Genomic DNA, 12,639 nt, shown 5'->3' on the forward strand with positions numbered 1-12,639 from the left:
GATTAAAGGGACAGTGAGAGTGAAAAGGAGTATGGTAAAGAAGAAAAAGAAAGGTATGGGTGAAAAAAAAAAAAAAAAACAGTGAGGGGGTGGGGGGGCAGGAGAACGGGCGTCCGAGTCACCGTGGTGAGCGGCTAGAAAATTCGTTCGACTAGGCCGGCATCCTCGAGAAAAGCTAGTAGGGCCGCAAGGGCTGATCGGCGACGGTGTACGTGGCCGGTGGGATGGAGCAAGTCCTGTAGGGTCGCACACGGCAGTCCGACGAGGCGGTACTTCATGGCGAGCCGCTTCCGCGCAGTGTTGAGAGACGGACAGTCAAACAATAGGTGGCACAGGGTTTCGATCGCGCCGCAATCGGTGCAGTTCGGTGCAGCGGCGCCGCGAAGACGATGCCTGCGTTCAGCGGGCCACACAGAACCGGTCCTCAGGGCAAGAAGAAGCGCGCGCTCGCGGCGAGTGAAACCAGTGGCTGGGATGGGAGGAGGGGGGTGTCCGGAGGCGACCCGTGCGTCAGGATGCTCGCGCACCAGCTCCCGGCGAAGGTTGTTGCGTGCCGAGTCGAACGAGCTGGCGTAATCCGTCAGCGAAGTCTCGGCGGAGTGTGCTCGTTTTGCGAGTTATGCCGACGTGTGAAGGGAGCCACTGAAGGACCACATCACAGCCTCGTTCCTGGAGGGCCAGCAGGCTGAGAGCGGCACGCTGAGCAAGAAGGGGGCCTCGTTCCTCCCTCGCGAGCTGGCGGAGTGCAGGTTTCGAGTCGCAGAAGATTGCTGCGCTCGTGACGGCCGGCGAATGCGCAGGAGGTCTGCAGCCAGCTGGAGCCGACTAGCTCAGCTGTTGTTGAGGATGCACAGTATCGCAAGCGGCACTGTCGTTCCGAGCTGAGCTGAGGGGCTATGCAGGCGGCCGCGGCTGAGCGATCCTGCAGGACGGACCCATCGGTGAACACCTGCGTCCTCCGGCCAGGTCCTCATACATCCGCGCCGCGGCCTCCTGAGCAATGGCACTGATGGTGGGTGTGGCGTTGGATCGAATGCCCGGCAGGTGCAGGTTTCACTCGAAGGGGCACTCGACGGTGAGGGGGTGGCCAGCGCGAAAGGCGTCCGGGGTCGTCAGCCACAACACCGTCGTACACGTCGATAAGTTGGCCGACACGTGAGTTTGGCACAGCACGTAACCGCGAGAGGAGGGGACCTGCATCAGGCGCTCGGTGGAGACGCTGCAAGTGGCACAATGCGCGCAGGTCCGCCGTGAGCGACGCAGGCCACGCACGAGCCCTCGCGAGGGTCTCGGCCACACGAGAGCCACGAGGCATTCCGTGACACATGCGGATGACTCGGCGGTGGTCCTGGTCAATAGTCGCCACTGTGGGCCCTGGAGCTTGCAGATCGGCAGTGCGTAGTGGATGGCAGACAGAGCCATCGCCTCGTAGATGGTGCAGGCGTAAGGCAGCGGGGCAGCCGTTGCCGCCTGCGAGTAGTTGGCGCACGGCCGATTCCACGCGACGCGTCGTCTGTCGTACACGTCGCACCGCCGGGAACCATCGGAGGCGATTGTCTATCGTCAGGCCGAGGTAGCGGACGTAGGTGCACCATCCAGCTGAAGGCACGGAAGACGTCGTCGGGCTTCAGCACGAGGGTGGACGACGAGGGCCTCGGTTTTCGGCGCCGAGATCGCGAGTCCGATGTTTCTCACGAAGGCGGCCACACATTGGAGGGCCTCCTGCATGCAAGCGCGCACCACCGAGCACTTTCGGGTCGGTCCACGCACATACAATGCGACGTCATCAGCGCACCACTGCGCGAACAGGGAACACAGCCGTTTCGGTAGGCACTTGACGAGCGGCGCGAGCACCAGATTAAACAAAAACGGGCTGAGGACGCTGCCTTGTGGGACGCCACAACAGATCGGCGCACTTGTCGCCCCGCCCACGCGCACAGTTTCGGTCAGTGATGAACGTAGTTCAAGTAACACCTAGCGCGCGCACAGCACTGATGATAGACGAGGGGGGAGCGAGTCGAATGCCGACTTTATGTCAAGGAGGAGTAGGATGGCCATTTCTCCATCGTGAAGGGCCTGCTCGAGGGTGCTCACGACTGCAGCAATGCAGTCGATGGTCGCGCGATGTGGCCGGAATCCACACTGCTCAAAGCGTGCGCACCTCCGCGATCCACTGTAGCCGGTAAAGAGCCATCTCCTCCATAGTTTTGCCCGCCACAGAAGTGAGAGAGATGGGCCTGTATGACGTCACCGATCGCGGCGGTTTGCCTTGTTTGAGGACAGGAATCACAGTCGCGGAACGCCATTCTTCCGATGGAGAAAACTCTGTTGAATGCATCCAACAAGAGTGGGCGCTGGGAGGCATCCAGGTTTCTCAACAGCTGATGAGTGATTTTGTCCGCTCCAGGGGCGCTGCGCTTGCGCTTTCTGAGGAGAACCCGTTCCAGTTCGTAGAGGGAGAAGTCAGAGAGAGCGAATGTCAGCTGAGGTGATGGGATCCACGGGAGGGAGCGGGGGTGCGGCGTTTGTCGTGACACCGCCAGCGCTTCTAGGAGGGGAAGGAGGCGCGAAAGAGGCGGCAAGCAGTAGCAAGCTCCCTTTCAGTGATGCCCTGCGCAACGGCTATGGCGAGCACTGGGTAGCGCGACACTTTCGGGTTTATCAGGACGCGCATGATGTGCCAGCCGCGGCGACGTCCTCGTGGATCACTCAGAGAGGAACAGACGCCCGTCCAGCTGCGGTCGCGTAGCCGCTCGTGCCGCCGGCACACAGCGTCGAGTCGGTTGTACTCTGTCCATGCGCCGGGGCCCGAGGAGCGCAGCGCCCGCCGCTGTGCTCGCTGGCGAACTGCGCGGAGGTTGAGCAGCTTGATGTCGGGGCAGGGTGTGCCGGCGGGAACAACACAGCGCGTTGTGGCACGCTCAGCACAGTCGTAGTGGTCGTAGAATGGGGAGGAGACGTCAACAAACGACGGAGCTTTGCGAAAGCGTCGTCGCATTCTGACGACCACGAATTGAGGGGCCCGTTACTTCCAAGGAGCTTCGTCAGCGGTGATATGATAGTCGCGAAGTTTCGGATGAAGCGCCGAAAGTAGGAGCATAGTCCTACGAAACTGCGCAGTTCTTTGACGGACGTAGGTTTGGGGACTCTGTCACGGCCCGAAGTTTGGCTGGATCTGGGAGGATGCCGTCCTTGGACACCACGTATCCTAGTATCGTCAGCTGCCGTGCTGCAAATCGGCACTTCTTTAGATTCGGTTGTAGCCCGGCGTCGCTCAAGCGCGTCAAAACCTGCCGCAGGCGTTGAAGGTGTGTTGAGAAGTCCGGGGCGAAAACGACGACGTCGTCGAGGTAGCATAGGCACGTGTGCCATTTCAAGTTGCGCAGAACGGTATCCATCATGCGCTCAAAGGTCGCGGGCGCATTGCACAGCCCAAACGGCATGACGTTGAATTCGTACAAGCCGTCGGGTGTGACAAGCGCTGTCTTCGGTCGAGCGTCATCAGCCATGGGCACTTGCCAGTACCCTGAGCGCAAATCGAGCGATGAAAAGAACTCTGCTCCTTGCAGGCTGTCAATGGCATCGTCTATTCGAGGTAGGGGATAGACGTCCTTACGGGTGATCTTATTGAGTCGTCGGTAGTCCACACAGAACCGCACAGAGCCGTCCTTCTTCGCAACGAGAACGACAGGAGACGCCCACGGGCTGTTTGAGGGTCGAATAACATCGCGGCGAAGCATGTCTTCGACTTGCTCCGTAATTACACGACGCTCTGTTGGCGACACGCGATATGGACGTTGACGCAGTGGTGGTTGGGCGCCAGTGTCCATGCGATGCCTGACAGCAGACGTGCGGCCGAGAGAAGTTTGCGCTACATCGAACGAAGAACGAAATTCTTCCAACAGGCATAGAAGCTGGGAACGCTCGACCGACGTAAGGTGTTCAGCAATCGACGAACCAAATAAATCAGCGGGTGACGAATCAGATGTGGAAACAGCACTGAGCGAATGGGAGCTGGCGCAGTGCGTGTCACCCGGTGCGTCCATAACTTGTGCGTCTTCGAGGGCTTCAGCTCTGCCGAGACATTCCCCTCGCACCAACCTAACAATGTACGGGGATGGGTTCGTAACAAAAATGTCGGTGTCGCCCTGAATGACTTTCACGGTCGCAAATGGCACCAACAAGCCTTTTCTAGTGAAGACGCGGTCAGATGGAGAGAGGAGTGCAACGGCGTAGGCGAGACCGGTGCAGCAGACTGACACAGCCGTTGACGAGTTTGCAGGAAGTGTGGTGTCGTCTTTGACGAGTACCTTGGTCGCAGCCGGTGGACTGTCCGCTGGCGTCAAATCTGGGAATGGTGAGAGCTCTATTTCGGCTGGTGCGCAACGAATTACGGCGGCGTGGCGGGCGAGAAAATCCCATCTCAGGATGACGTCGTGAGAGCATGAGGAAATTATGATGAATTCGACGGCGTACAGAGCGTCCTGAATCATGACACGGGCTGTGCACACCTCTGTCGGGTGAATACTGTGAGCGCTGGCTGTACGGAGGGAGAGCCCAGAAAGTGGCGTCGTCGCTTTTCGTAGTAGTCGGCTAAATTTAGCGTCCATAACGGAAACGGCAGCTCCAGTGTCTACAAAGGCCGATGTGCGCACACCATCTACAAACACGTCTACTACGTTTGATGGGCTTTGCTGAGGGCTTTGGCTGTTCGATAGCGTCGCAGCCCTTGCCTCTTGGACTGCGACGACTAGTTTTCCTGGTCTCGTGCGACCGGACGAGGCCGCATCGGTGACAGTGAGCGGCGTCGTGGGGACGGTGACCGACGGGTAGATGGACCTGGGCGTGACATCGGTGACATAGGCGGCAGCGGGTCATAATACGGGCGGCTGGACTGGTTGGTGACGGTTGATCCGACTCGAGGCGGCTGCACGCGCTTGCAATAGCGGGCTACGTGACCGGCGCAACCGCACGTAAAGCAGATCGGGCGGTTGTCGGGTGCGCCATCGGTTTGCCGGGCTAGGGCCCATCCACGTGGCAGGACGCGAGGGACGGGGCGGCTGCTGATATGACGACTGCATGGTTGGCTGCAGTCGGGGCGTATGGACGATGTCGGCGTACGCAGCCGGCACACTCGCTTCGAAGGCCTGAGGCCTGGTGACGGCTCTAGCGTATGTTAGCGGGGGCACCACAGGGAGCGCTGGGGGCGGCCTGGCTGCAACTTGTGCGTAACTGAGCGGCGCAGACGCCGGAGGGGGCTGGTGGTATTCCGGCATAACCTCCGCGATTTCCTGCTCGATAGCCCGGCGTAGGGGAGGCAGCAGTGTGGTCGACGACTGTACAACATCCTGCGGGTGAGAGAAGGCCAGAAGGAGAACTGGCGGGCAATTTCCTCCCGCACGAATGACTTGATTTCGGCGAGTAAGACGGAGTGGTCCGACACGGCCGACAAGCCAGCGAGATCGGCGTCGCGTGATGGAGGTCGACGCGTCATCAGCCGCTGCCGGCGTAGCTCTTCGTAGCTTTGGCACAGCGTGATGACCTCTGCCACAGTGCGAGGGTTTTTGGCGAGTAGCATGGTGAAGGCATCGTCGTCGATGCCTTTCATGACGTTCCGGATCTTGTCGGCCTCAGACATGGTTGCGTTGGCTTTCTTGCACAAGTCGAGCACGTCTTCAATGTAGCTCGTGAAAGACTCGCCGGACTGCTGGGCTCGTTCACGTAACCGCTGTTCGGCTTGCAGTTTGCGAACGGCGGGGCGGCCAAACACGTCGATAATGGCGGTCTTGAAAGCGGACCACGTAGCGAAATCGGATGCGTGGTTGTTGTACCATAGACTTGCCACACCCGCGAGGTAGAAAACGAGGTTGCTCAGTTTGCCTGCCTCGTCCCATTTATTGGGGACGCTCACACGCTCGTAGATCGCGAGCCAGTCCTCGACGTCGGTGCCATCCGCGCCGGTGACGATAGGAGGGTCGCGGATGCGGGGCACACCCGGACATGGCGTCGGTGCAAGAGGAGGCGTTTAGTGGGCGGCGTCTTGAGTCATGGTAGCAGGCACGGTACGGGATCGAAGCTCCAAGGGCATCGAATGCGGACCGCAGTTGTTTAAAGGGCACAGCACTCTCCACCAAATTGCCAAGACGTTTATTAACGGGGACTCAGCGACGGCGCACGGCAGCGACAGTCAAAGCGGGGCCGACTCTCTGCACGAGGAGCGTGCTCTCAGAGAAGAGAACGACCCACTGGAAGGCGCTCGAGAGGACGACCCATTACTCAGTAGGAACGCTTCGCTACAATATGTCTGTTGAGCGTCTCGTACGCTTGGCGCAGAAACCTCTGGCCAGGAAAGTGCTGCGCCTGTGATTCCAATAACACAGTGATCATTTTCTCACGCACGTGCAATAAAGCAAAAATGACTTCCCTGATGTTCACAACGCTTTTGTTTCTAAGGTTTGAGCAACAGACATTCCGGAAATACAACCGCACCTGTCAATGAGCGACTTTCCTGTTGATAAAATAACTGTAGCACAAACATACAATATCGAGGGTGGACAACGCAACGGCAACAAACGAGAGAAAGCATGACGCGAAAAATAGCAACTCGCACGAGCAACCACTTCAGATAAAATTAACACTTGCTATATTTAGGTTGAAGCATCGCCGGCGAACATTCGGTAGGACGATTACCAATATAGTTAACGCTATAGCAAGTTTATTGTAACCCTTTAAAGACTAACAAGCGCATAGCAGCTGCGTTGTTAAGCCGCGATCCGCTGCAATAATTCCGGCGCTCTCGATTTTGGTCTCCCCAGAGGCTCCTCCACTGGTGGTGCCGCGGCGGCAGCCAGGAACACTCGGCGCGCGACGCAGTATCCGCTCCACGCGGCAGGCCGCACCGCGTGTTTTTCATCGAGCGGCCGTGCCTATGCCACACTGCGTCACCATTTCTTCCACTATTTCTGATAGTCTATCCAGGCGTTGCTAGCTAATAGAGCCTTCAGGGTCACCGCCCAGCTGTCGGCCTCATCCCGCAAGCCGTGGAGCTCCCGTAAACAGAAGTCAGCTGGCGATGGTGAGGTGGCAGGTAATAATCCGGACCTTGCCGACGCCAAGGCCCAGTTGGCACGATCGAGGAAGCGTGAACGGCGTTCCTCGGATAGAGGGACACGCAAAATCGACCGCCCACGAGTATAGGCGGCTTCAGCCTTAAGGTTCGGGTTTCGTCGTGACTGCGCCCGTGTAAAGGAAGAGACATAGGCGCAGCACCCGTTCGCTGGGTCGGCTGTTCTGTTCAGCTCCGCGCTTCGTCTTCTTCGCGTTCGCGCTAGCTGCCCGCGCTGCCGAACCCCGGTGTCACTCTACGTCATCACACCTGCCGAAATGAAATGCGCTGCCAAGCGCATCTCGCTTATTGTTCGGAGTCATGTTTGGCTATCTCTTCGCCGTCCTCGCACCATGCCGGTTTAGTGTGACATTAATTGGCTTCTAATTTTGCCAACGAAGTGCCTGTGTCAAGGTGAGCACTATATGATGTAAATAACGTTTTAACGAAGGTGGAAGTGGCTTTCATAATATGAGGTCACTTCTGATGATATTAAATGTCAGGTCATGTCAAAGATGTTCGCAAGACTTGCATCTGGAACAAGAAGATGCCCTTGCGCTGAAAATACACTCAGGAATTACTTTCCATTTTTTGTTTCTTTTTGTAGCGGTAGGTGACCATCTCAGATTAGGAGAATGTTTTTGAAGGCAATCACGGTTTGATCATTTTAAATGGTATTTACGCAGAATATTTTGTGTGTTTCGGAGCTTATTGGTGTGCGTGATTAGAAATGATAGCCGATACTTTGACTTTTCTTCTAGTTAGTGTGTTTCTAACTAGGTTTCTTCTAGTTAGTGTGTAATGTGTGTTTTTCTTGCCTCCTGTGGCAGTGTAGGCATTGTTGGGCATCTAAATGCTCTTTTGCGAGTGCACTTAATTTTGGCGTCGTGACTTTATCGTGCTTTTCTGACGTCGCCTAATCCACTGGGGATGTTAGCCTGACCGAAGACGTATGGCTAAGGTGGAATGGCAAGGAAGGTGCAGCATCATAACAATTCATTATGTTCTGCTTCACCTACTCATGCATAATTAGTCATTACGCGAAGATGCGTTTTGTTATTTTTTCTAGCATCGCTTACACAAAAGCGATGTGGTCATAATCCAAATGATCGCGCCCAATCATGGAAAGCCAGCGAGGAATACAGAATACGACAGTTGAAGGTTATTCCGAGCTTGAATCGCACCAAAGAAATCTCGCGAAAAAAATTGGGGAGGGGCGAAACATGTAAGGAAGGACGTTTCATCTCCACCAACGTGAAACCTTTGGAGGGGCGAAGCATGCAGTGTGGGCCGGTGTTTCCCACAGCAAAATCACTGCTTATGGGCAATGAGAGACAAAAGAAAGGTCAGGCACAGATACGTACACTCCGCTTTTAGTTAATGTGCATGCTGCGAATCTTTATTGTTCAGCTACGCACAAGAGAAATCTCCCACTGGAGCTACATTGCAGGTCAAGATCCAGTGCCTATATATACGGAGTGGCTGGTGAACGGTTGTGCAGCGCGAGCAGTCGGTTTTTTCAGTAAAAAAAACTCACTAAGAGACGTTACTTGCGTCCGCGTTGTCTCTCGCGGACGAGGACGTGTTCTCGTTCCTTGCGAGCTGGTAGTTCAGCGTTCACTGCAGAAAGAGCGATTCCATAGTCTACGTGCGCCGTTCGCTCTCTTTTGCCACACGACGAGCGCTGAGGCGGTGGCGCTGTCTCTTGCGCTCAAGCTAATGGAAAGCTGACGACGACGCACGCCGACACCCTATGGTGCTTTGCCCCTAAAAGGAACAGCCATGTTTCATCACCGCTTCCAGCGGCATTTGAAATGTAAGTATGTTTTAGAATACTTCTTTGTGTACATCAGGTTGAATTGGCCATGGTAAACAATTTTTTTTAGTTTATACTAACGTGTCAGTATCGCAGAGTCCTCATGTATATTAAGCATGTCATGCCATTGTCGGTTAAGATGAGGAGTAATTCATTAAGGAATGAACATTTATTTTGGCGACTGTTCAACTATTCAGAATGGAGAAGACCTAAAATTAAAAAATGAACTCGATATGCAAGAGGATGTGTGTTCGGGACCCAGTTTGCGATGACAAGTCCACACTCTCTCATGTACATCCGGCTATATCAAGAGTTTAGTACCAGTTTCATCTTTACTAATTAAATGCAAATGCAAGAAAGTAGCAAATATTACTAATACGTATTTGTGTTAAATAAACTTGAAATACTCGAATGGGTCTTTTGGCCTCAGAAAGGAACATATCACACTTACCAAGTTGCACGTGAAGAAAACTTAACAAGAACAACGCAGCCGTGTAAGCCATCACGCTGTATGGGTCCAACTTTCCTAGATGACTGCAGTATGTATCTACAACTGAAACACGAGAAAAACGGACTGAAAACGTTAATGCTTTCACGTAGCGCTCACTGTGGTAGGACAATAAAAATGTGTATTTTCATCATTTTTCTAGAAGCTTTCAGTTAGAGAAGGTGGTATTTACGATGTTTGCCAACGAAGAAGTGTGCTCTTGAAACAATGACTCTTTCAATTGGAGCGTGCACGAACTTCGAACTGGAGATTTTACAGGTTGTTTTCCATTTTTCCGCGTTGTCGAAGCTTTAAGCTACGATGTACTGCCCTGAGCAAACAAACATACTAAGAAAAGGGTCACGGGTATTTTCCAAGAAAGCGGATTGCCTCCTGCGCTTGCTATTCTAACTTTAGGTGGAGAAGTGCGGTGTCATGTCATCGCTTGGAACTGTGCACTACCCTTCCAAATTTTACTTGGTGCTTCCTAATGATAATTTCTTCGATAGATACAGTACCTTAAGTGCGCAAGCACTTATACGACGGCACAGCGAAAAAAACTGTTCATCGGTACCTGCACCATGGAGGCAATCATCGGCTTAAAATAAATGTATAAATGAAATTAGCTTGTTTTGGTGGCTCTATGTCGGGGCGCACGCCCCCGCACTTCGTTATTTATTTATTTATTTATAGATACTGCGATATTTTTTCAAAGATCTTGGCAGCGTAGTACATAATAGGTGCACACAACAGAAAAATAGCAATGGGAAACGATCATATGAATTTCTTCACACATGCGCTTTCAAGAACAAAATAAAAAGGCAAGTGACGTTATTCTAACAATTTTCAAATCGAACAGAGGATCCCTTAGTACAAGTGAAGGCAACACGTGAAGGGCTACATGGACAACATGTCAAGCTAACATGGGGCTTGTAGACATCATGAAAATTCTAACTTTGCACTGACAAACGTTGGAAAGGTGAAAAAAAACATTCTAGGGAAGACTGGAAACTACAATAAATTTGTGCGCTTGCACATCATTTACCCAACTGCACAACCAGATTTGCGTGTATTATTAGTGCTTTAATTCAAGGGTGTACCTTATGTTTCCTTTCCAGATGCTTCTTTTAACCACTGATCGAAACAAATTATATGCTCAAGTGCACACAGGCTTTAAAGTCGCACCCAAAAGAGTAATATCAATCCATCAACAAATTTGGAAACAGTTGCATTTTAGGAGGCATGTTCTGCAGGACGCTGGCAGATTGCCTTGCGGCTGATGCTAAAACGGTCCTTGATGCTTGAGAGAAGTGATTATTTGGCATGCTGATACTGTCCTGGTGAGGACGTCGTGGGTAAAGCTGCCAGGAAGATTGCTCAGACGGAAATCCGTGCTCATAATTGAACTTAAAGCCACCTCACTGGTCACCTCAAGACTCATATTGGCGAATCCCGCGCATAGCTTCCGACGATATGACACCGTTTAACAGGCGTACGTAGGCGCTCCTACGGCCCTGCAAAAGGCGCTTTAACAAAAACAATTTAGACACATGAACTCGGAACCGACGACAACAAGAAGGAATGATGAAAGCAGATCCGCCAGCTCTAAATGATACGTCTTGTGCTCGTCTACTCTTCGATATTGACTGCGTGATCTCAGGTACCAGCACACGCTATCGCAAAAATAAAAGCGTTTGGAATGCGCTGATCTGCAGCGAGAATGCCTGCTGGGTTGAAGGCAGTGATGAGCTGCGCCCTAGTTTCCGCGACATCAATACCAACGAAAGGATGTCACAGAACAAGCTGTTGTGATCTAAGAAAGGCCGGCTCTACTGGGTATGTCGTCCGCCGTTGCCACCACCACTAGCGTGCGTCAAAGCACATTTTTTAGCCTTTGTAGCTATCCCAGAACGCCTAATGCAAAGACAGTTGCGGATTGTGCACTACACCATAATGCATAATTTTGAGGATTAGCCAAGTACCGACAATGTGCTCGTAATGATTACGTGGACATACTCATCTCCACGTTTTATTGGTGCTGCTGCTGATGGTTATGATTATTTCACCCTGAGCGCGTTGTAATGGGTGGGCCTTGAAACCACCCACTCATTGTGAAAATCAGATGCTGTGACGCGCATTGTGATTATATGCTTCTGTCCAGTAATTTTACATGCGTTAACGCGACTCATTCAGTACATCATATTTGCATGTGGTTTTTTCCCCGAAACAGTTAACGGACTGGCGTTGGTTTGAGGTACGACACCTGAATTTCATGCATTAGGTATGGTTGCGATTCCGGCTATGACTGCATTTGCATTTTTTTGCAAATTATCGCTAACGGACAACGCCGATATTTCGCTCACGACCAACGACGCTAGTGCCGACACCAACACCGAAATTTCGGCAAAACGAGCTCTTTAACGCTATCGCGTTAATATTGCGTGGTGGAAGGGTACAATCGTACGACGCGTCACACGAACTAAACTGCGCAAAAATGGATGACATAAAGGCAGATCCATTACAAAGCAGTTAGGCATAATTGATCATCAATATCAGCAGAAGTGCCATTAACAAAGTGTACAGCTGTGAGTGTTGCTTCACGGACGCATCGTGGGTACTTCACTGATTTACAGTATCACTAATAAGGGCTTAGTGCACACTTCGGAAGTGCGCTTTAAACGGCCAATCTTAGGCACACATACGTTCCTTTGAGCGCTACAACATTGAGGTGTCTGTGAAGAAGCGAAGCGTCGCAAGCGAAGAAAAGTATGCAAACGATGCCCGGCCACGCTGTCACGTTATGCTTTAGAAGTCGATGCTGAAGCCTCGGCAAGCTTTTCAGCGACAAGCAATTCTAATAGCTACTGTAATTGCACATAGCGCAGTTTGTTATGCTGGCTACACGTTCACCCAATAACGACCTTAATCCTTACCCGTGTTGCTGCTGCATTTTCCACTTTCACAACCAGTGAGACGCAAGCATCGTAGCTGACCACCGGATAGCCTCAGGCTAGACGGATTGCTCACGGAGCACCGACTCGAATCCAACAAGACAAGGAAGATCAGAGCGGTGATGACCAGTGATCGCCAGGAGTGATCGCCAGGTGATGAAAAGAATGTCGTGTTCTTGATGCGCCAAGTCAAAAAGCTTTCTGCCAAATAGTGCCGAATACCCAAAACGCAGCTTTAGAATTTTTTTCTGAGGATTCGTTCATTAAGGTGACGTTCGAG

Source organism: Rhipicephalus sanguineus, chromosome 2, assembly GCF_013339695.2.
Source record: "Rhipicephalus sanguineus isolate Rsan-2018 chromosome 2, BIME_Rsan_1.4, whole genome shotgun sequence".
NCBI classification, from domain to species: Eukaryota; Metazoa; Arthropoda; class Arachnida; order Ixodida; family Ixodidae; genus Rhipicephalus; species Rhipicephalus sanguineus.